Source organism: Carlito syrichta, unplaced genomic scaffold, assembly GCF_000164805.1.
Source record: "Carlito syrichta isolate Samal-C Ts95f unplaced genomic scaffold, Tarsius_syrichta-2.0.1 Scaffold306846, whole genome shotgun sequence".
Taxonomy (NCBI): domain Eukaryota; kingdom Metazoa; phylum Chordata; class Mammalia; order Primates; family Tarsiidae; genus Carlito; species Carlito syrichta.
Window position 1 is genome coordinate 614,639 of NW_007250942.1, and position 22,393 is coordinate 637,031.

At 43.9% G+C, this 22,393-nt stretch overlaps 1 pseudogene; it reads right to left on the reverse strand.

Annotated features, from left to right (window-relative positions):
* Positions 1–1,227: 1,227 nt before the first annotated feature.
* On the reverse strand, positions 1,228–5,836 carry LOC103265794 (annotated as a pseudogene).
* Between the last annotated feature and the right edge of the window lie 16,557 nt (positions 5,837–22,393).

Here is a 22,393-nt window from a genome sequence, read left to right on the forward strand (position 1 = left end):
AAAAAAAAAAAAAAAAAAGAAAGTGTGTAGACACCAGGTAGCCTTGAGGAAGTGAAGATGCCTTAAGGGCAGACTCTCATTGGCAAAGGGTTCTTCTCCTGGTGTAAACCTCAGAGGCAGCTAGCTGGGTCTCAGATGCCATCAGATCTTGGATGAGCTGCTGAGGACAGAGGGTCACAGCTGCAGCAGCACATACCAGCTGTTCCCCATGGTCTGAGCTGCTGAGGACCCCTTACTCCTGCTAGCTAGGAAAGCGAGGCTTCTGGATGGGAGAGGACTGAGTAGGAATGTCACCTGGCAGTGCGTCATCTCCAGGACGCCACACAGACACTCCAACTCAAACGGAAGAGTGTGCACGATCTCAGATCTCATGTATACATTCGCCTCGTGCTTGTCTCCCCCATTAGAATTGCTCAAAAGGAAAGACTTTACACAACTTATCTGAGCAAAAACAAACAGCGACAAACATGAATCATGAAGCATGTCTTGTGTCAACTCGGACAGGTTCAAAGGACTCCTGAGCTGTGTGCTGCGAGTGTAATTCCAGCCCGCGAGATCAAGCACACAGCATCTGGCTGCGGTAGCTACTAAAATAAAGTGTCCAGATGGAGCTTGTAGTGAACCCCATATTATGCTCTGAGCAAGTCACTTCTGAATTGTATTTTATCCATTCTGGCACAGGGGTGCTCCATCCTAGGTGCTCATCAGTGTCGCCTGGGGACCTTTAGCAATTACTGATGCCTGACTCACTCCATGTCCCACATCGCTCCAAGATTCTGCGGGTCTGGGGTTTTAAAGCTTGATAGGCTCTCACTGCAGTTCTGTGGTAGCTGGCTTCTTCTCCACCAGCTGGGGCAGGGAATTCGGCTTCCTCTTGGACCTCTTTTTCTTCTGGTATCATTGCCAGAAGCAAGCATCCTGAGGGATATTAATTTCAATATAATTTATTTGGGACTGTCTGTGATCGCAATCCCTCAAGTAAAGCAATGCCGTTCATTAACTGGTTAATCAATTGCAGGAAGCTTAACCATTCTAATCCTCAGTTTCCTCATCTGGAAAATAGCAAAATAATAGCACCTACCTTATCTAGTTTATATAAGGATTAAATGAGATGTTAAGCATAAAATGGTTTAACAGGGTATCTGACACATTATAAGTGCTCATTTAATGTTTTTTTTTTTAGTTGTCAAATGACTTTTTATTGAAATATACTTCCTTTTTTGCTTCTTAACTAGCGGGGCATTCCACTGTGCCACTATGGATGTCATCTATGATGTCACGGCAGTGGCGGCCATCAACGTGGCAGCCCACAGACTGAGCAGTCCTCAGGCTCTCTTTAATGGTTCCAGAGAGTTCTCTAGCTACAGACCGGTGTCGCATTTGTCGGGCAATGTTGACAGTCTCATCAAAAGTGATGTTCCCTCTGTGTTTAATGTTCTTCTGTTTCTTTCTGTCTCTCGATGGTTCCTTGAGGGCTTTGGTGATCAGGGCAGAGGCAGAAGGTACCACCTTCATCTGGGCCCATTTGTTCTGAATGGTCAGTTTCACTGCAATCCTCAGACCTCCCCAGTCACCGGTTGCCTTGGCGATGTCATCACCAACCTTTTCTGGGGTCAGACCCAGGGGGCTGGTTTTGGGGGCCAGCACAGACGTGGCGCCGAACTCACCCCCGGTGCATCTCAGGTACACGACTTTGATCTTGTTGGGGTTGAACTTGGGTGGCGTTGTGGAGCTGGCTGGTGTCGGATGAACCCGGATTTGGAACGACTGAAAAAAGTTGTACCTGGGCCTCTGCCAAGCCCCAAACCGAAAGTCATTTAATGCTTTAAAGATATTGTTCTTCTTATTGGCTATTCATACTTGAACTGGGGGTTTCTGCCTTGTAACTGGAAAGGACGTAAGACTTGGTCAGGTGATGCTATGAGTAAGTTTAGGAAACTTGTTTCTTCTGGAAAGGGTTATATCTGAAGATGATAAATAGGTTCAAAGGAGACTTAGGCAAATTTCTAAATATACCACCCACAGAAACTTAATTTTAGGGAAACTGAGTGTTCTTGTTTCTAACCATTTGACTTGGACATGGAAGACAGCCTTGGTTTCCCAGAAACCACACCAGGCTATACTTTTAGAGACAGCGTAGATCCTGGATTGGATGTACCCAGTGTGGAATTTCCCAGTGTCTCCAGGAATTAGAAGACTTCCTGGGAACAAATATAAGTTTGGGATTTCATAATTTTTTGAACAAAATTCCAAATGATGACTCATTCCATGGTCTAGATGTATCCATGTGTTTCACATCATGTTGTTTGTCACTGGATATTGATTTATTCTTTTCTTTATCCAGCATGGAGAGTTGTAATAGAATGTGTCAACTTGTTGAATTGACCGACCTTTGAATTTATAGTGTGCTCAGGACATAAACGGGTCGTAAGTGTTGAGTGACACAGCACTTTCAGGGGTGTAAATTAACAGCTTTATGAGGGATCATAGTCAATATTTCTGTCTATCATTTAGGACAGAATATCTGAGCACACGCTTTCTCTTTAAGGTGGTCCAGGTGAAAGGGAAAATGTCTAGACCCCACCTGGATTCCTCAGACCTTTCATGCCTGGGCGCTCCCAACTTGACTCCTAATGGTCACTGTCTCTGTGCCTGAGAGCTCATTCCAAAGCTGCAGAAAGCCCCCAAACCTGCATATGCGATAGGTCAGGAGTGCATAACTCCTGCCCCAGCAGTTCTCAACCCCTGCCTGATGGGAGTCGAGGCATTAAAATGCCCTTGGCTCCTTGAGGTGATGATAATGAAGTGAGTTCTTGGTACTCTTTACAGAACCTGCCTATGGAATTACGCATGTTCAGTGCCCGGTTTCAAAATGTCCTCTGGCTTCACCCAGTCCCTGTGGTCCCTGGCCTCACAATATCCTCTTTATTCTCCTTTTTCTTATTTCATTGCTTGTATTTCCTGCACTTCCCGCATAAACTACCTACACCCTAATCCTCGTTAGGGAACTCAAACTGTGACCCTGAGTTATCTCATTGTCATATGACCTTGGTTATCATGTAGTGTCTCTGAGTCTTAGTGTTCTCACCATGTTTATGGATTTCCTAGGCAGTTGCAACAAAGTACCACAAGCCAGGTAGACTAAAACAACAGAACTTTTGGGGTTTTGATCAGGAATTGGTTGACTATTGCAATTTCTGCCATAAGTTCTAAGATAGGCAAATGGGTCCTCATAAAACTGAAAAGCTTCTGCAAAGCAAAAGAAGCCATCAAGAGAGCGGAAGAAAATGTTTGCCAAATATATATCTGACAAAGTCCTAGCATCCAGGATCTACAAGGAACTCAAATGTGCCAAAAGGAAAAGCAAACAACCAGTCCTATTAAAAAGTGGGCAAAAGATATGAATAGACACTTCTCAAAGAAGACATAGGAGCAGCCAACAGATACATGAAAAAATGCTCAGCCTCATTAATCATCAGATAAATGCAAATCGAAACCACACTGAGATAACCACCTAACTCCAATCAGGATGGCCATGATTAATAACTCAAAAAACAACAGAAGCCGGAAGGGATGCAGAGAAAAGGGAACACGTCTATGCTGTTCGTGGGAGTAAACTAGTACCATCTTTGTGGAAAACAGTGTGGTGATTTCTAAAAGAACTAAAAACCAACATTCCATACAACCCAGCGATCCCCCCTTCTGGGAAAATATCTGAAGGAATTCAAATCATTTTATGAAAAAGATACCTGCACATGCCTGTTTATTGCAGCACTATTCACAATAGCAAAAACATGGAGCCAACCATACTGCTCATTGAAAGTAGACTGGATTTAAAAAAGTGTATATATACACAATGGAATATTACACAGCCATAAAGAAGGAAAAAATTATGGACTTTGCAGCAACTTGGAGGGATTTAGAGTCTATCATACTCAGTGATCTATCTCAGAAACAAAGAACTGAGTGCCACATGTTCTCACTTGTAAGTGGACCCCGAAAATTTATCATAATACTACAAGAAAGAGATTGGCAGTAGTGGGAAACCGCCAAGGGAGGGACGGAGAGCATATAACATCAACAAAAGTACCTGATCCCAAATCAGGTAAAGGGAAGATCAATGGAAGGCCTAAACTTCACCTGTGTGATGCCCATTTATATATCTAGTCCTGAATTGTACCCACATTTTTAAAATAAAGTTTAAAAAAAATCTACCCCCCCCCCAAAAACCCCCAACATAACTTATTCTCTCAAGAAGTCTGAAACCCATAAGGCAGCGCCATGTTCCCTCAGAAGACTCTAGGGAAGAATCCCTTCTTGCCTTTTACCTTCTCGCGGCTGCTGGAAGTACCCGGTGTGTCTTGGCTAGGGGCTGCCCGCCATTCTGTGCCTTCTCCTCTGTGTATCTCTGTGTGACCGAGTCTCCTTCTCTTTTCTCTCATAAAGACATAAGTCATTGCATTTAGGGTGCATCCTAAATCCAGTATGATTTCATCTTGAGATTCTTAATATCTGCAAAGACCCTATTTCCAAAGAACTTCCCATTCCGAGTTTTGGGTGGACATGAATTTGGGGAGGACAGTATGCAACTCATTGTACTATGAAAGGGAACCAGTAACCCCTATTCTCTGCTGCTGTGTGGATGCAAGTGAGGGGAGTTCTTGGTAGAGGGTCAAGTGTTGTTCAAAGTTAACGGTTACTGTGGTTGTCCTGGTCTTAGGAGCTGCTAGTGCCTGGGGTCAGCAGAGGAAGTTAAGCTCTGGTTCCACTGGTTGCTTCCTTCTCTCCTGGAATAGGTGCTCATAGGATACCTTCATGATCTTCTGCTGGCTTTCCTCATTTCAGTACAGTACTGAGAGTGTAAATCCTGGAGTCAGAAAGACAAGACTCACATCCTACTTACTAGTTTTGTGTCTTTGGACAGATTACCTTAGCACGCTATACATAAAGTCCATGAGAGGATAAAGTTCATCCAAGCAAGGAAGGCACCTGTGTGTTGAAAATGCTCCCCAGGGACTCCCAGAGCAGCCACTCTGTTGCATTTAGCTCTATTTTATATGGGTTTACAAGTAAGGATTCCTCTGAGCTTCTTTCAAGTAGACAAGAGCTAGACCTTCTATACATGAAGGACTCAAAAACAAGCCCCTGGTACCATCCCCGAGTGTGAGGCACAGGGCTGGCATGGGGGATGATAGAATATGTTTCTACAGCAACTGCCTAACACCAACCCATTCAAGGTCCCTCCGCTGCTAAAGAGTTAAACCATTATGTGAAAGAAAACTTGTCCAGGTGTGGTGCCTGGGGCTTTGTGAGGACTTCACAGGCGGGCACAAGGATTTCTGAGTGGAAAAATAAACGGTGAGTGAATCAGAGAACTCCAGAAAAAAAAAGTGAGAGGAGAATGGAGGTAAGAAGGAAAAAAGAGCGGAGATGGGAGATGAAGTCCAGAGGAGGGTTGTTAATGCCTGTTCTCATAGGCGGAAGCCATTAAAAAAAATCTTGTTCTTAAACCCTAACACAATGATGGGAAAGTGGAGGCAAAGTCCTGGAGAAATGAATTTTTTTATCTTGTTCCTAAACCCTAACACAATGATGAGAAAGTAGAGGCTATGTTTTGGAGAAAGACATGCTCTAGGTAAAGATTAACTTTGCCGACTTTGTCTTTTCTGAAACACAGACTCCCTACGCCAGTACCGGCCTATTACAATTTGTTTTTTTAGAAACTCACATTTCTCAAGCATGACCAGTATCGACCCATTGTATACTCAATGCTTGGTGACCAGAAGCCCCCCTCGGGGTCTCCGAGACATCCACAAGTGGTCAACAAGGAAGTCATGGCAGTCAAGTCTACCTGATTGCAACATCTCCAGGGGAAAGGATTTAAGCCAGGGCTTGGGGGGCTACAGGGTCACACTCACCTAGAGTGTAGGCCCACTTCCTGTCTGTGGGGGGGGTGAAGCTTTCTTAAATAAATATTTTCTTCTTTCACCTCTTTGTGCGTTGCAATTCTTTGTATGACTTGGCTCTCTGGTTGCTAGAGTGCACCTCCAGCATGCCGGCTCAGGCGATAGTGCCCCTCTCCATTCAGCCATCCACCCTCACCCTACCTGTACCCTAACACTCACCTCATTGTACCTTGTCCCTCAAGATTCTGAGGATCAACGAGTTGCTCCTTAGCAAGCTAACAAATGCAAAATAGATTGAGAAACTGACTCAGGTCATTTCTGTGTGGCAAGAGCAAGCTGATATATTTTTTTTAAACTATCTCAACAGAACTATGCAAATGTGACATAGACACAGATGCTGCTTCCCACTCACTCACACGGGAGTTACAGTTTATAATGTCTATATACTGTTTTTATTTGGCCCTTTAAAGAAAACTCTGAGGCAGGCGGAATAGATATTCAAAAGATAAAACGATTTATCTACTCACACAACACTTCTGACACCAAATGTGTAGGCTTTGTTTTCCCCCCACACACCAACCAATATTCCAGTTCTCAGTGGATGCTGCCTGGGTGTCCTACAATTTACCTCAGCTCTTATACTAAGGGCCTGGGGTTAGCATAGACCCCACAGCTTAAGGGCTTAGTCCCACAAGACCGCCCCACTTCAGATGCCAGATCACAAGTATCGGGATGTCTGTTACTCATATTTCTAACCAACTGGCTATAAATGGGAGGTTTTCACAATCCTCTCCTCATGTTCAATACTTTGCTGGAACGGCTCATAGAACCCAGGGAAACAGTCTATCTACTGTTATTGATTCATTACAAGGATATTTTAAAAGGAGCAGCTGGATGAAGAGATATACAGAAAGAGGTCTGGAAGGGCTCTGAGTACAGGAACATATATCCACATGGAGTTTGGGGGTAGATCACCCTCCCAGCAAGAAGATGTGGTCTTGTTCACCAACTCGGAAGTTCCCCCAACCACTTTGGTTAGGGATTTTATGGGGGCTTCATTACTTAGGCACACTTGATTAAATCATTGGCCATTTCTGATTGACTCAACCTTAATTCCTTTTCCCCTCCCTGGAGGCCAGTGGGTGGAGCTGAGAGTTCCAACTTTTTATTCACAAGACTAGTTACCTTGGCAGCCAGCCCCCCACCCCTTGAAGAGATCCAAAAGTCTCCTCATTAACATTAAACCAGGTTGAGAAGGACTCCTTATAAATAGCAAAGGATGCTGCTTTCATCTTGATCACTCAGGACCTGGGGACAAAACCCAAATATTATAGCAAATGCTGCTCCTATTCCCCTTACCATTTAGGAAATTGCAAATATTTTAAGAGCTCTGGCCAGGAAGCTGTGAATAAAGACGCCAATATATATTTTTTACCATATGATGCCATCACGGCATTGTCACCCCCACTTTGTAGATTAGTAAGTGCATGAAAGTTATAATCATTCTACAAAAGAGATACCTGCACACGTATGTTTGTTGCAGCTCTATTCACAGTAACAAAAACATGGAACCAACCATGTTGCCCATCGACGCTGAACTGGATAAAGAAAATGTGGTACATATACACAATGGAATATTATGCAGCCATAAAGAAAGACAAACACATGGACTTTGCAGCAACTTGGATGGATTTGGAGTCAATCATACTCAGTGATCTATCACAGAAACAAAGAACAGAATACCCTATGTTCTCACTCATAAGCTGACCTGGAACATTTATAATACTATAGGAAAGTGTTTGGCAGTAATGGGAAACTGTCAGGGGAGGAGGGTGGGATGGGCAGTTGAGGGAAACTGTGAGGGGAGGGAGGGGCACACCTCATCAACAAGGGCGCCTGCATAATCAACGTTTGTATACCTAACCCTGAATTGTGCACCACATCTCTATAATAAAAAAAAATAAAAAAAGTTAAAATAATTCTCCTAAGAGTCTACGGCTCAGATGTGGAGGTTGAACAAAATAGGAAGTTAGGATGCATGTATCCATTGGCAAGCTCTAGGGGGAAGACAGAGTGCATCTTGTCTTCATGCTTTCTGGAGCTGTCCCCCATTGGAGGGCTACATGCTCGGTTCTCTAGCCCTCCTCAACCCTGTGAGTACTTCCATAATCTTGAGCTCATGACTCCTGGCTTCAGTTGGTCAGCGTTCATTCCGTTGTTTGCAACTATAATACCCAAATTGGAAGATCCCTTCCCCAACTGGCCCTCTGGCCTTAAGAACATCCTGCACATTTTACCAAATGGCATGCATGACCATAACAAGCCCATGCCTAGAAATCTTTAGGGTCTCTCTGTTGCCTATGGAGAAAACTCGTGCTCCCAAGTATGGCAGAGAAGTCCCTCCCTTACCTTACCAGGGAGTGGTGCTACCTCTTATCAGGAATCATCTTCCTTGCAGGCCTTGAACATCTCTTCCCAATGCACCTGGCAAGTACCTCATTGTTCTAAACTTGGGGCAAGAGTCATCTCCTTTATGAAGAAGACTTTCTTCACTGTCTCCTCCCTAGAATTGACCTCTCTGTACACAATTCTGTTTTGATCCACTTATTTGTGCCTCTATGACCCTAATAAGCGAGGGTTCTTTGAAGGCGGGCATTATATCATTTCCATCTCTGTATTCCCAGAATAGATTTTTCACTTTGCATTTACAGAATGGATGGATAAGCAAGTATCATGGTCTTCAAAACATACTCACATTGACTGGGCTCGGTGGCTCAGCCTGTCACCCCAGCACTTTGGGAGGCTGAGGTGAGTGGATTACCTGAGCCCGTGGATTCGAGACCTGCCCGGGCAACTTGGCAAGACCTCATCTCTACAATAAGTAAAAAATTAGCCGGCACGGTAGTGCACGCCTGTAGTTCTGGCTACTTGGAAGGCTGAGGTGGAAGGATTGCCGGAGCCCAGCAGGTCGAGGCTATGGTGGCTGGGAGCGTGCCACTGCACTCCAGTCTGGGTGACAGAATGAGACTTCAACTCAAAAACAAAACAAAACAAAACATACTCACACACATGAATCTGGTCCCTGTTGTAAATGCCTGGGATGGAACATGAACCCACCTCATAATCTGGGAAATGATCCTGATAGTCCAAAAGGAGTGTGATAACATGTTTATAAAGACAGCTGTGATTACACCTCCCTGTTGATCAAGATGGCTGTAATGATACCCCCATCTTGTGCACATGCAGCTTGGTCTTTTTTGTTCCTTCCATCAAGAAGTGGGTTTAAGCCGGGCTCGGTGGTTCAGCCTGCAATCCCGTGCCTTTGGGAGGCTGAGATGAGTGGATTGCCTGCGCCCGCGGGTTCGAGACCCGCCTGGGCAGCGAGACCTCATCTCTACAATAAATCAAAAAAGCAGCCGGGTATGGTAGCGCATGCCTGTGATTCCGGCTACTTGGAAGGCTGAGGCGGAAGGATCGCCGGAGCCCAGCAGGTCGAGGCTGCGGTGGCCGGGGAGCGGCCACTGCACTCTAGTCTGGGCGACAGAGTGAGACTCCAACTCAAAAAAAAAAAAAAGACGTGGGTTTAATTCTTCTCTTATTGAATATGGCCCTGTGTCATGGTTTGTACATGTCTCTTGCAATTCATGTGTTGGAAACTGAATCCCCAATGCAGCAGGGTTGGGAGGTGAGGTTTAATAAGAGGTGATGAGGTTAGGAGGGCTTTGCCCTCATGGATGAATTAATGGCACTGTGGTGGGGTGGCTTAGTTATTTTGAGAGTGGCTCTTTTATCTTGAGTTCGGCCCCTTCTTGCCTGTTCTCTCTCTCATGTCTCTCTTGTCCTCCAGCGTTCTACCATAGAAAGAAGATGCTTACCAGAAGTGGGCCCCTTGACCTTGGACTTTCACCTCCAGAACTGTAAGAAATATATATTTTTCTTACAGATTACCTGGTCTGTGATATTCTGTTATTGCAGTGGTAAATGGCGTGGCTTACTTTGCCCAGATGAATGTATTTGAAGTGATACTGTGAGACTTCTGAATCTCAGCCTCCAAAAGCCTTGCAGCTCCTGCTATTGTGCTTTCAGATTGCTGACCCCAGACCACCCAGGAGAGCAACCCTGCCCAGCCTGCTGGATCATGAGAACCAAGGCACTGAGGCCAACAGCCGGTACCAATTGCCAGACAAGTGAGCGAGGCCATTTTTTATCATCCTTCCCCAGACAAACTGCCAGATGACTGACTGAATCCGTGTGAGTGACCTCCAGAGAGGCCAGCTGAAGTGCTTCCCAGATGCTCTCGGCCAAACTGTTGGCCCAGAGTCATGAGCAAATGAAGGGTTGTTGTGTTAAGCCACAAAATTTTAGAAAACGGATACAGAGATATTGGGGATCAGTTAACGTAGAGAAACAGGATGCACTGTTCCCTGAATTCTCTCTGTTCTTTAATAGTTGTGACTCTTCACCTCTGGTGACCATGTATGATGCCGATCATTGTTGCAAATGGTCACAGTTAATCTCAGACTCTTTGCTGCCTGTATGAGTCTGCTTGGGTTGCCATAGCAAACTGGCATAGAGTGGGTGGCTTAAGCAACGGAAATTATTTTTCTCACAAGTCTGGAGACTGCAAAGCTGCAGTCAAGGTGTCAGCAGCTTGGTTTCTTCTAAGACCTCTCCCCTTGGCTTGTAGATGACAGTCTTTTTCCAGTGTCTTCACATCATCCGTCCTCTGTGTTGTATGTCCTCATCTCCTCTTCTTGTAAGGATACCAGTCATGCTAGATGAGGTTCCATCCATATTACCTCATTTTACTTTTTAAAAGACTCTATCTCCAAATGCATTCATACGCCCAGGTACTGAGGGTTAGGATTTCAACATATACGTTTTGGGGGGGATACAATTCTGTGCTATCACTGCCCAAAGCTTAAGCAATAACTAATTTTATTGCTCATCCTTGTCCACTGGTAGCTGGAAAATTGATAGCATCATGCCTGGACTAACCGACAAGTGCATGGCCAGGAATCATTCTGAGCAAGGTTCCTCCAGGTCTGCAAAAATCATAAAGTAATTTAGGGATTTCAGGTCCATATGCCACTTTCCCATCTAAGTACCATGTGTTCCTTAGCTGTGTTCTGGAGTGGCCCGAGTATTTTTTGGAGGAACCCTGTAAAAAGCAAGAGGGGCAGCCTGAGGTGGGAGTCAAGTCATCTCCTGAAGCTGCTACAGACTGAGGCCACCTCTGCCGGCACTGTTGTGTTCTTGTTGCCGGAGAGCTCTTTTTTTTTAGTTGGAGTCTCACTCCGTCACCCAGACTGGAGTGCAGTGGCATACTCCCAGCCACTGCAGCCTCAACCTGTTAGGCTCCAGCAATCCTTCTGCCTCAGCATTCCAAGGAGCTGGAACTACAGGCGTGTACCACCATGCCCGGCTAATTTTTGATTTATTGTAGAGATGAGGTCTCGCCAAGTTGCCCGGGTGGGTCTTGAACCCACAGACTCAGACAATCTACTCGCCTCGGCCTCCCAAAGTGCTGGGATTACAGACTGAGCCATTAAGCCTGGTCCCGGAGAACTCTTTTTGCTGAGAGTAACACATTCCCAAAGGGAACACTTCTACGCTGTTGGTGGGAATGTAAACTAGCACAACTTTTGTGGGAAACAGTTTGGTGATTCCTAAAAGGTCTAAAAATCGGCCTTCCATATGACCCTGCAATCCCCCAACTGGGAATATACCCGGAGGAACTTGAATCACTCTATGAAAAAGATACCTGCACATGCGTGTTTATTGCAACATGGTTTGCAATAGCAAAAACACAGAACCAACCGTGCTGCCCATCGAAAGAGGACTGGATTAAAAAAATATGGTACATATACACAATGGAATATTTTGCAGCCATAGAGAAGAACAAAAGTATGAACTTTGCAGCAACTTGGATGGACCTAGAGTCTATAATACTGAGTGATCTATCACAGAAACAAAGAGTTGAGTATCACATGTTCTCACTCATAAGTGGACCTTGAACAATGATCGTAATACTATAAGAAAAGGATCGTCAGTAGTGGGAAATTGCTGGGACGGGGAGTGGGATTTGTAGTAGTGGAATTATGCCGAGGGAGGAAGGCACACCTCCTCAACAAAGGTACCTGCATAATGAAACATTCATATACTTAACTTTGAATTGCATCCTACATCTTTAAAGTAGAACATTAAAAAAAAACTTAAAAAAAAAAAGAGTCACACTTTTCCTCTAATATAAAGGGCAGGGTGGGAAGGGAACTTTTAATGAACTCCCCTATGGGTTTGGGGAGAACGAATTTGTTCAAATTTTAAGATGAGATCTGGTCCCTTGGCAGCCAGTTCACAAATGCAGGCAGTGAAAGTAGAGGTCAACAGAGGAGGTTGCAGGTGGACACACACATGTGTGTTCACAGATGTTTACCTCCCTCAGTCGATACAGGCACAGCAAAAGAGGAAGTTGCTTAATGGAATTATCTAGATTTCTGAAAGGTAATCAGTTAGTAGGCATTTATTGATGTTTGCTGCCTGTATCAGGGGTTGTGAAGAAAGATGCCAATCCGAACACTTGCTGTTTAAATAATTTCTGAGATGTCTGAGTCAATGTTTCTGCCTAATGTAATCTAAGTTAGCGTGCAAGACTGAGCATGATAACTTGGTTCATAGAGAGCCTCAGGACGCTCATTTTTACTCCTAGTGATTATTGATTCAAGGCTGGAATGGGTCAGGGCTGTGGAAAGAACATTGGGTTTGGGCCATGTGTCAATGGATCCAATTTAATCTTTTATCTGTTTACACAGCAAGCACTCATTGAAGAGTTTATTATGGAGACCAGATCTGTGCTATGCCCCCCGAGAGCTGCAGAGACCACCGAACCAGGGTCACTGTGTCAGAGAGCTTAATCCCAGTGGGTTGTTGAAAGACTCAACCTAGAAGTTGCTCATTTGAGGTGATTCTTAAAAGTAACAGCATGTCCCTATTACTGTCATTCTAAAAGAGCATTTCAACAGAAGGATTCTAGTTAGTTAATACCAGTCAGTTAGGTTGTGTGAAATTTCATGTTACGTGTCCATTTTAGTCGGACACATACCATTGTATAACTGTACATAATGATCATTCTCGTTAACCAAGTCATTGCTGTTCCATGCCTGACCTTGCCTACATGCATACACGTGTACAGACAACACTTAAATTGTCCTGGACATATGAACACATCGTGCAAGAGAAGGGAGTTTGAGAAAGTGTATACGTTACCATTTCTTGGGAGAGAGACCAGAGAGATTTCAGAGAGGGGGCTTCAGATACTAAATTCAGTTTGAGGTTCATGGTGGTTGGGTAGCTTTGGCTATTGGCATGCAATGGGAGAACAGGTGTAGTGTTGAAAGTAAGCCAAGAGTTGCTACAAAGAGAAGTGGGATGCAGATGAGGTGACAGAATAGAAGAAAGCGTAAAATGTGTGGAGTATTCCATAGGTTGAGACCTACTGATACTTCTTAGAGGGGCCACTGGACGTGTCTCTGTGGGAGGCTGCCGACACAAAGAGTGCTCATGTGGAAGTCACAGCAAACTCATTCTCCACACCAGCATACCTTGACCTTCTGTTCCTTGGTGACCTCCCTCATACAACTATTGAAAGGATTTAATAAAACAATATATGCAAACCCCTTGTAACTTAGAGATCTCTCCATAAGTTTTAGTTCCTCTTCTTTTCTGTCTTGAAGCCACTTTTTGGCGCCTTGAAGGAGCCACTCAATGATAAGAAAAAGACAGAGACAGATTATGCAGTGCCCCCTGAAATGTGCATCCCAGATGAATAAAAGTTGAGAAAGCTTCCTCTTTTCCACCACTTTCAGAGCTATTTTACTTCCCAGGAAGCATAAGCAATGTCCGGGGAGAAATGAATTCCACGTCTCTCTGATCTCAAAGGTGGCAGAACTAGGCACGTCCTCTTGGTAGGAGGATGAGGCGCCCACAGATGGCAAGTGAAGCATATAAACAGTGACACAGGCGAGAAAATCATACTGTAAAAAAGAAACTCTTCAGGCAGAATATTGATCACGGCAGCACAGAGCTTTGTGGGGTCACGATTCTTTTCTGTTTGTTAGGGCATGGCGAGGGTGATCATGGGGTCTGAGCGAACTGGAGGTGGAATTTTAAGGGCAGAAAAAAAAGATGAAGTTAAGACCTAAAAAGCATTTAATGTGTGTCAGACATTCTTTCTTCTAAGCACTTTTACATGCATTAACTCATTTAACGCTCATAAAAACTCTATGGCAGGTACAACTGGGGAAACAGAGAAGTAATGCGCGTTCTCAGAGTCACACAGCTAGTAAGTGGTGGAGCCATGCCTCAGGCAAGCTTGCCTTCAAGCCAGTGCTCAAGCCATGATGCTGTGGCCCCCATTATAATTCGATAAAGAAGGCTGAGACATTTTAACATTTAATGCAGCAAGGACAAAAAAAACCCCAACAAAAAACCCCCAAAAAACCTACATGTGAAAGGCATTTTCTTTATAAAGCAATATCTTTGTTTTCTTGGGACAGGGAAAGATTTCTTAAATTTCAGAGCTATTTTACTTCCCAGGTAGCAAAATTAAAAGGAAGGCTGACAATTAAACTATATTAAAACTAAGAGCTTATATTGCACCAAACAAAACAACAAGGAAGTGAAAAAACACACCATGGGGCCGGGAAGGTATTTTCAACAATTATCATGGCAAAAGCCTAGTGCTTAGTATATAGAAACAGCTCTTTCACACCAATGAGAAAAGGTAAACAACTCAAAAGAAATACCTGGTCAGGGTCAGTCCTCTCATGCTCAGCGTTGGTAAACAAGAAGCTGCCTGTGAGCTTCTCAAGCTAGAGCTTAAGTACTCACTGCTGGGACTGAAAAGCAACCAACCAGCTCACCATTATGCCCTTATCTCCTGCCAATTGCTCCTTAGTACTAGCCAGTCAGAAACAGCTAGTGTGGACCAGTCAGTTCACAGCTAGTGCTAGCCAATCAACTTGGACTTAGGGCTATGTAAGAACCAGGTTTTGGCTGCAGATTGGCAACCCCTTCGGGTCCCCTCCCACTGTGGGGGCTTTTCTGTACTCTCAATAAATCCTGCTTTCTCACCAAAAAGAAAGAAAAAGAAAAAGAAAAAAAGAAAAAGAAGAGATACCAGGCAAAGTATTCTGGGATTCTGATACATTCTTCACATAAAGGAAATATAAATGGCCATAAGTATATGGCAATGTGCTTATCCTCATTAATAATCAAGAAGCAAAATAAAATACCAAGGCATATGACTACAGTTAAACACTCTGAAATGCCAAGTGCTGGTGAGGACCAGGGGCTGTGGAAATTCTCACTCACACTGGGAACATAAAATGCAAATGCAAACAGTGTAGAAAACTCATTTGAAGATCTGCACACCTTAGGAAGGACACTTAGGGCATCCTTTTCTGAGACCAGAAATATGTGGACAAGTGCATCAGACCAGAGAAATATGTGGACAAGTGCATCAGAAAACATGGACAGACAATAAACGATGTTCATAGCAGCTTTGTTGATAATTACCCTGAGCTGGATGCAACCTAAGTGTCCATTAACAGGGGAGTGGAAAAAATAAACTATGGCACATGCATACAAGGGTATACCATTCAGCAGCGAAAAAAATAAACAAAAACAAATCACAGCTACACACAATAAAGTGTGAATTTTGCAAAAATACTGATGAAAAATGAGCATAAGAAAGCTACTGCTCCTGCCACCAGCATACCCGAAGCTCCTGTTCCCCTTTCTTAATTTTGGGATGGTGCAGAAAGCAGCCTCTGACCCTCAGCATCCATAAAGTGTGTGATGCTCAGGAAGTTCTCTGGCTCTCTCATCGAAGGTCATGGACCTGGTCTATTCTCTGTGATTTGCACAAACCAAACGGATTACGAGGGTGCCCTCAAACACAAGGTATTTATATTTTTTATTTTTTGAAGTTTTTAAAAATGTTGTTTACTGATACATAATAAATGTGTATATTTCCAGGGTACATGTGGTAGTTTAATACATTCATGCAATTTGTAAAGATCAAATCAGTGTACTGGGATATCCATCTCCCTAAATATTTGTTTTTTTTTCCTGATGGAAACATTCCAATTATTCTCTTCTGGTTATTTTGAAATACATAATAGATTATTGTAAACTATAGTCACCTTACTGATCTATCAAACTGTATATTTGTACCCATTAATCAACCTCTCTTCTGTCCATCTCTCCCATACCCTTCTCAGTCTCTGGTAACCACAGATCTTTTCTCTATCTTCGTAAAAGCAACTTTTTAACTCCCACATATGAGTGAGAGCATGTGATGTTTGTCTTTCTGTGAACCAACCTCGATGCCCATCAATGGATGAATGAATAAAGAAAATATGGTATATATACACAATGGAATATTGTTCAGCGTATTTAGATTTTAGAGGCGTCTTCTGAAAAAAGTATATAAAGCACCACAATGGGCCACTGAGGATAGACTTGGAGACAAGCTTCCATTTTTAGCAGAAATAATGGTTGGTTTATTGTGAAACTGCATGATGTAGATAGAACCTCTTCTGTAGTTTATTGATACACCCTGCATCAGGTTCTTCTTACAGGTGCCACCTGAGACAATCCCTCAGAGCTTGGAATTCACAAGAAACGCATGATGGATTCTAACATGGTGGAGAGTAGCTGAGTTTTTAATGGTATTGACGTTCTCTGAGCAGATCCTTGTTCCAGGTCTCCCTGGATTGCAGGAGAGGACAGCAAGGATGGTGTGAAGGGCTGGGGTTACATAGTTATCCACAGCAAGCTCGGCTTTTTAAATACTACTTGAGAAAAAGCCCTACACTGGGTAAGACTCAAGATCTCAGAGTTCTGACATTCTGTTAACTTTGGACTTCAGTTTCTTGCTCTGTGCCATGAGAGGTTTAAGCAGAACGATTGCTAAGATCCATTGAGTTCTGAAACGACTCTCCTCTTCCTCCCTACATGTTTTAGTGAACATATTTCAAGGCAGCATACAGAGTTTTCAGTTTTCATTTGTTGCTATCGGTTCCCTGCCTGTGGATACTCTATACCTTTTATTGGTATACTCTATACCTTTTAATGGCGTATTCAATATGTTTCATTGACTGAGAATTCCCTGGATACCTCCTAGGTGCTTGATTTGTGGAGAATTCCTATGTGGCAGGACTTTTTGATGGACTGTGAATCAGTCAGCTGATCTCAATCTAGTTGAGTGTAGAACAGAGGGGTTTTGTGGGGCTGTGCTCATTTTGACTTCATTTCTTTCTTTTTTTTTAACGTTTGACCTATCTAGAAGTCTCATTAGTTCTGCATTGTATTTTTTTATCTATTTATTTATTATTACAAAGATGTGGGGTACAATTCAGGGTTAGGTACACAAACGATTATGCAGGCACCCTTGTTGATGAGGTATGCCCATCCCTCCCCTAACAGTTTCCCTCAACTGCCGATCCCGCCCTCCCTCCCCTGGAAGTTTCCCACTACTGCCAATCCCTTTCTTATAGTTTTATGATAATTGTTCAAGGTCCGCTTATGAGTGAGAACACATGTTGTTTCTGTGAGAGATCACTGAGTATGATCGACTCTAAATCCATCCAAGTTGCTACAAAGTCCATATGTGTGTCCTTTATAGCTGCATAATATTCCATTGTGTATATGTACCACAATTTTTAAATCCAGTCCAGCTTCGTTGGGCACCACAGTTGGTTCTATGACTTCATTTCTAGTATCATGGAACACAAAGCCTTGTTAAGGCCAAGGTGGCCAAAATGTTCATGTGTTCTGACTTAACCCTCCAGAACCTGGAGCAGACACGGCTAGTCCTTCACCGTACAACATTCTAATGGATCAGAGTTGGCACTCAAGGTGAGATTAGTTTTCCATCTTTGAGAAGGAAGGAGGTGCATCTGCTGAACTCAAATGGAAGGTCTAGTACAACCTGGTCTGGCCCCACGTCACACAGCCTGTGATACTCTATAGCCTCTCACTTGATTCTACAATTTTCAGGGACCCATATGCCTTTCCTGTTATACCTAGTATCCGCCTTTAAGATCAACGTTCTCACTAATCAGTATGCATCACACTTCAGGAAAAGCTTCTAGTGTCACTTGGGCTCCCTTGCTCTGAATTCCCTATCCATCCTCCACCCACCTCTCTTCCGGAAAGTAAACAGATTCCCCTTCTGTTTTCACCCATCGCATAATAGTTTTCTGAGGAATTCCTCTGTGCCAGGTTTTAGTTTTAATTCTTTGCATGTGTTGTTTCATCTGATTTCCATACCACCTCATAAAAGACTCACTTTCATTATCCTCATTTTGCAGATGAGAAAATGGAGGCACAGAAGAGGTATAAGTAACTTCAGTAAGGCCACGTCACTTGTAAGTGGCAGAGCTGGGATTCAAACTTAGGCAGCCTGGTTTCAGAGCTCATGATCTCAGTCTTGGCACTGTATTGTCTCCTTTTAAGTGTCTCCACTAGACAAACACAGGATTCTTCCTAGGCGGGACTTTGAGGAATGAAACCCTCTTACTCTCTTTCTATCTGTATATTAAAAAAATTTGTATTGGATCGTCAACATTGGGAGTATCCAATATTGAAATTACTGTGTTTTACTGACCCTAAGACATCATTGAAGGAAAGATGCACTGTTATTTAATGCATTATTTAAATTATGACAGCAGATCTTAATGGTACTCTAACATAGCTCATGACTTGGTGACATTGCTTCAAAATCTCTTTAATGAATTCTAAAAGTCCAGGTAATTTCTCCCGCTTTCAATCTCAGTAACAAGATATTACATGCTTCATCCATTTAGAGATTTGTTTTCCCTTAGGTCCTGAAAGGACTTGCTTGTTATTTTCTAAGAAAATTTAAAAATTGCAGTCATTCCTCCAGTGTCAAATATTTGTTTTACTAATATCACATTGGCACCCCACTGTTATATTTTTCTCTTTTTCTGAAAACACAATAAGCATTTCATTTCAATGCTGGATCGTTGCATATTTTGGAGACCCTTTTTTCTTTTTATTATGGAAATGTTTAAGCATCTAAAAAAATGGAAAGCACAGAATAATGAACTCCTATGAATTCATTATCTAACTTCAATCGAGCCCAACATTTTGCTGTTTGGGTTTGAAGATATTTTAAGTGGTCACTAAACTCAGTGTATAAGTAAAGAAAATAGGAACAGTTCTGATCAAGCAGGGACACGGGGGCAGTGACAGTTCCACCCTCACTGGTGCTGGCTGGGAGGGATTGGAGGCCATCATTTCAGCAAGGCAATCCCCCCAATCAGAGAGCTTAAAATGTGACAAAATGTGCATCTTAGAATTGATGGCAGGCAGTGGCAGTGAGGCCAAGCTGCATTTTAATTATGAGTTGGAACCCAAGGGATCAGAGGTCAGATTTTCTTTACTCAGAGCCTTGTGAATTTTTTTCCCCTTCTTTTCCATTCAATCTCTCCTACCACCAAAGCCCAAAGAGAGAAGATCATTCCTGTGTTTCCTAAAATACTTCCCTTTCTTTTTTTTTGAGTTGGAGTCTCACTCTGTCGCCCAGACTGGAGTGCAGTGGCCGCTCACGGCCACCGCAGCCTCGACCTGCTGGGCTCCTGCCATCCTTCCACCTCAGCCTTCTAAGTAGCCAGATCTACAGGTGCGCGCTATCACGCTCGGCTAATTTTTGATTTATTGTAGAGATGAGGTCTCGCCAAGTTGCCCAGGCAGGTCTCAAACCCATGGGCTCAGGCAATCCACTCACCTCGGTCTCCCAAAGCGCGGGATTACAGGCTGAGCCACCGAGCCCGGTCTTAAACACTTTCGAAGTCTCCAGAAGCCCACTTGGACCCAATGACTTGCATTTCTTCTTATTCGCCCTTTTTCCTGGGTTATTTTCCTTCCTGCCAAACCATCTTCTTGGATTGATATCCTGGTAACAGAACTCCTAGGCCTGGAAACAGGCCTCCACATCTGTGAGTTCTCGTGTCAGGGACTCTGCACTGGACTTGCCAGGTGAGAGCCTTCTGGGCTGTGTGTCAGCGCCCGGAGAGGGCAGTTTGGCAAGGGAGCCATCTCCTGGCTCCGATCCAATGGTGTTCCGTGTACAGAAAGAACAGCCCTGGCAGGAAGCAGTCTGGGCACTGGCAGAAACCTCACAAGGAACTGAATCAGGTGTGTGGAGTCATAATGTCAGGAGAGGGCATGATATCGTGTAGTGAGAGAGATGCTGATGGCATGTAAGGAAACCAAAGTGTGGATCCTAGCTCTGCTGACTGCTAGTTACCAAAGCCACCTTAATGCCACACATGTACCTAGAGGGTCTGGCCATTTCAGTGCAATCCGGGCATCCTTCTCTGGCCAGCCTCTGCTTCTTTTTGTCTGCAGGTTTTCTCCAAAGAGCTGTGGGGGCCTCTCTGCCCACACCTTGACCCTGAAATGTCTCTGTGGAGTTGGCTTGTACAAGTAACGACAATAGAAACAGTTCCGACCAAGTAGGAACATGGGGGCAATGACTGTTCCACCCTCACCATTGCTGGCTGAGAGGGATTGCAGGCCATCATTACTACAAGGCAAACCCTCAAATGAGAGAAGTTAAAATGTGGAAAAATGCGCATCTTAGAATTGATGACAGGTCAGGCAATCAAAGGCAACCAATTCCACCCTAGCTCCATCGTTCCATGAGTGGAATAACATCCAGGCTTGTGTTCTCCTCCATTTCTAGAATATTCTCAAGGAATTAACCTTAACTTGCCCATAGTGGTGGCCAGAATGATACAATATTTTTTTTTTTTTTTTACTGGCTGTCCTCTTTTTTGGTTCACTTTTCCACTCCACCAACAGCTTTTCTTGTCTCTCTCAATACACTTCTTACATGTGAGTGCTTGTTTTCAAGGTCTGGGACTGCCCAAACTAGGACACTAGGTAAGTGGATTGTTTAATTCCTTTAGACCACAGGTTTTCCAAACTCACCTATATTGTGGTGTTTGGGTTTCCCATGCAGCATCTTATGAGCTCGAGACAGACCAGTGAGCCACAAGGCAGGTTTTTGTCATCCTTATTTTCCAGACAAGGAACCACAGGCCCTGAGGTGTTTCATGCATTACCCATAGCCCTTCTTTTGATAAGGAGTTGAGCTGGGACTAGAACACAGGTCTTTGAACTCTGAAGCCAATTTCCTTTCTGGTGTTTCTTGGTCTCCACTGTTCTTTTCTAAAAGTGGTTCTTCTATTTCTCAGAGCGTAAGAAAGAACAGTTCAGTGTCTGAGACAGATGTCACAATCTGGGCTTTTTCCCCTGGGCTGTTGTCAGTCTTTCCTGGAGTCCTCTGTGCTCTTGGGTGTCTCTGGAACTCTGGACGTGCTCAAAGCCTCCTGTACAGATCTCCTTGGGGAATTGAGCTACCAGGGCCACTGAGCCTTTAACGATGCATTCACTCCTCACGTCTTACCTTCTGGCAGAAGCTCTGAAGTCCTTTGACTTCATGAACCGTGAACCCAAAAACACAGTCAGGGCTTCCTCAGTCCTGCCCGACAGGTGCAGTATCTTGTTGCAGAGTGTACCATTGGTATTGATTCCACATCTCTACTCCAATGAATCCTCCTATCAGCATTGGCCGGTTCTTGGCACCGATTCTCAGCAAAGTCTTTGTTATATGACTTCCTGGGAGGACAGAGGGATAGTCATTAATTTCTGGAGCAAGGAGTGAAGACATTGGAGAGAATTTTCCCCAATAAGCCAATAGCCCTGCAGGGATATGAGCCCATCCTAGGAAGGGTATCTTTGGATGATGTCCACCTTACCCTAAATCTCTGACTAGGGTCTGCATCCCACCCAGCCTTTAGGCAGGAAAACAAGCGTGGGCCTCAGTAACTTTGCTGGCAACTCTTTGAACTCATTGCCTTCTCTCCCTCATTTATTCTTAGAACATTTCTCTGCTCCAGTAACTTTCCCTATGACCTCACTCCCTCATTCTCAATCTTGTGTTCTCCTTAAGTGTTTGGGAGGTGACAAAATCTAGTCAATCTTACTTTGGCTTGGCATTCCTTAGGACAGACTTACTCTCAAACCCACCTCCATCTGTTCCTGGTGACTTCGGATAACTGCTTCACTAGAGTCAGCTCTAGCTGCCAGGTTCTGGCCAGTTGTTGATTTCTTGGCCAGCACCTATCTGGGCCTGTCATGACCAACCACAGTGAATATTTGGAAAGGTACTACTTGCTCACTTAGGTGCCTTTATATCTCTGGACAGGAACAGTAAGGGTTATGCTGAGCCTTTGCCAACTCAAATGCTGAGGTGTTTTCTGGGCTCGCTTTCTTCTGTTTCATGGGATGTCATTATGTTGGGAGATATCTTTGGCTGCCAGCTCCAATTGTGGTAAGACTGAGGGATAGGCAGTGGGACTCCAATTGAGGGAGCCTGGAAATAGTCTCAG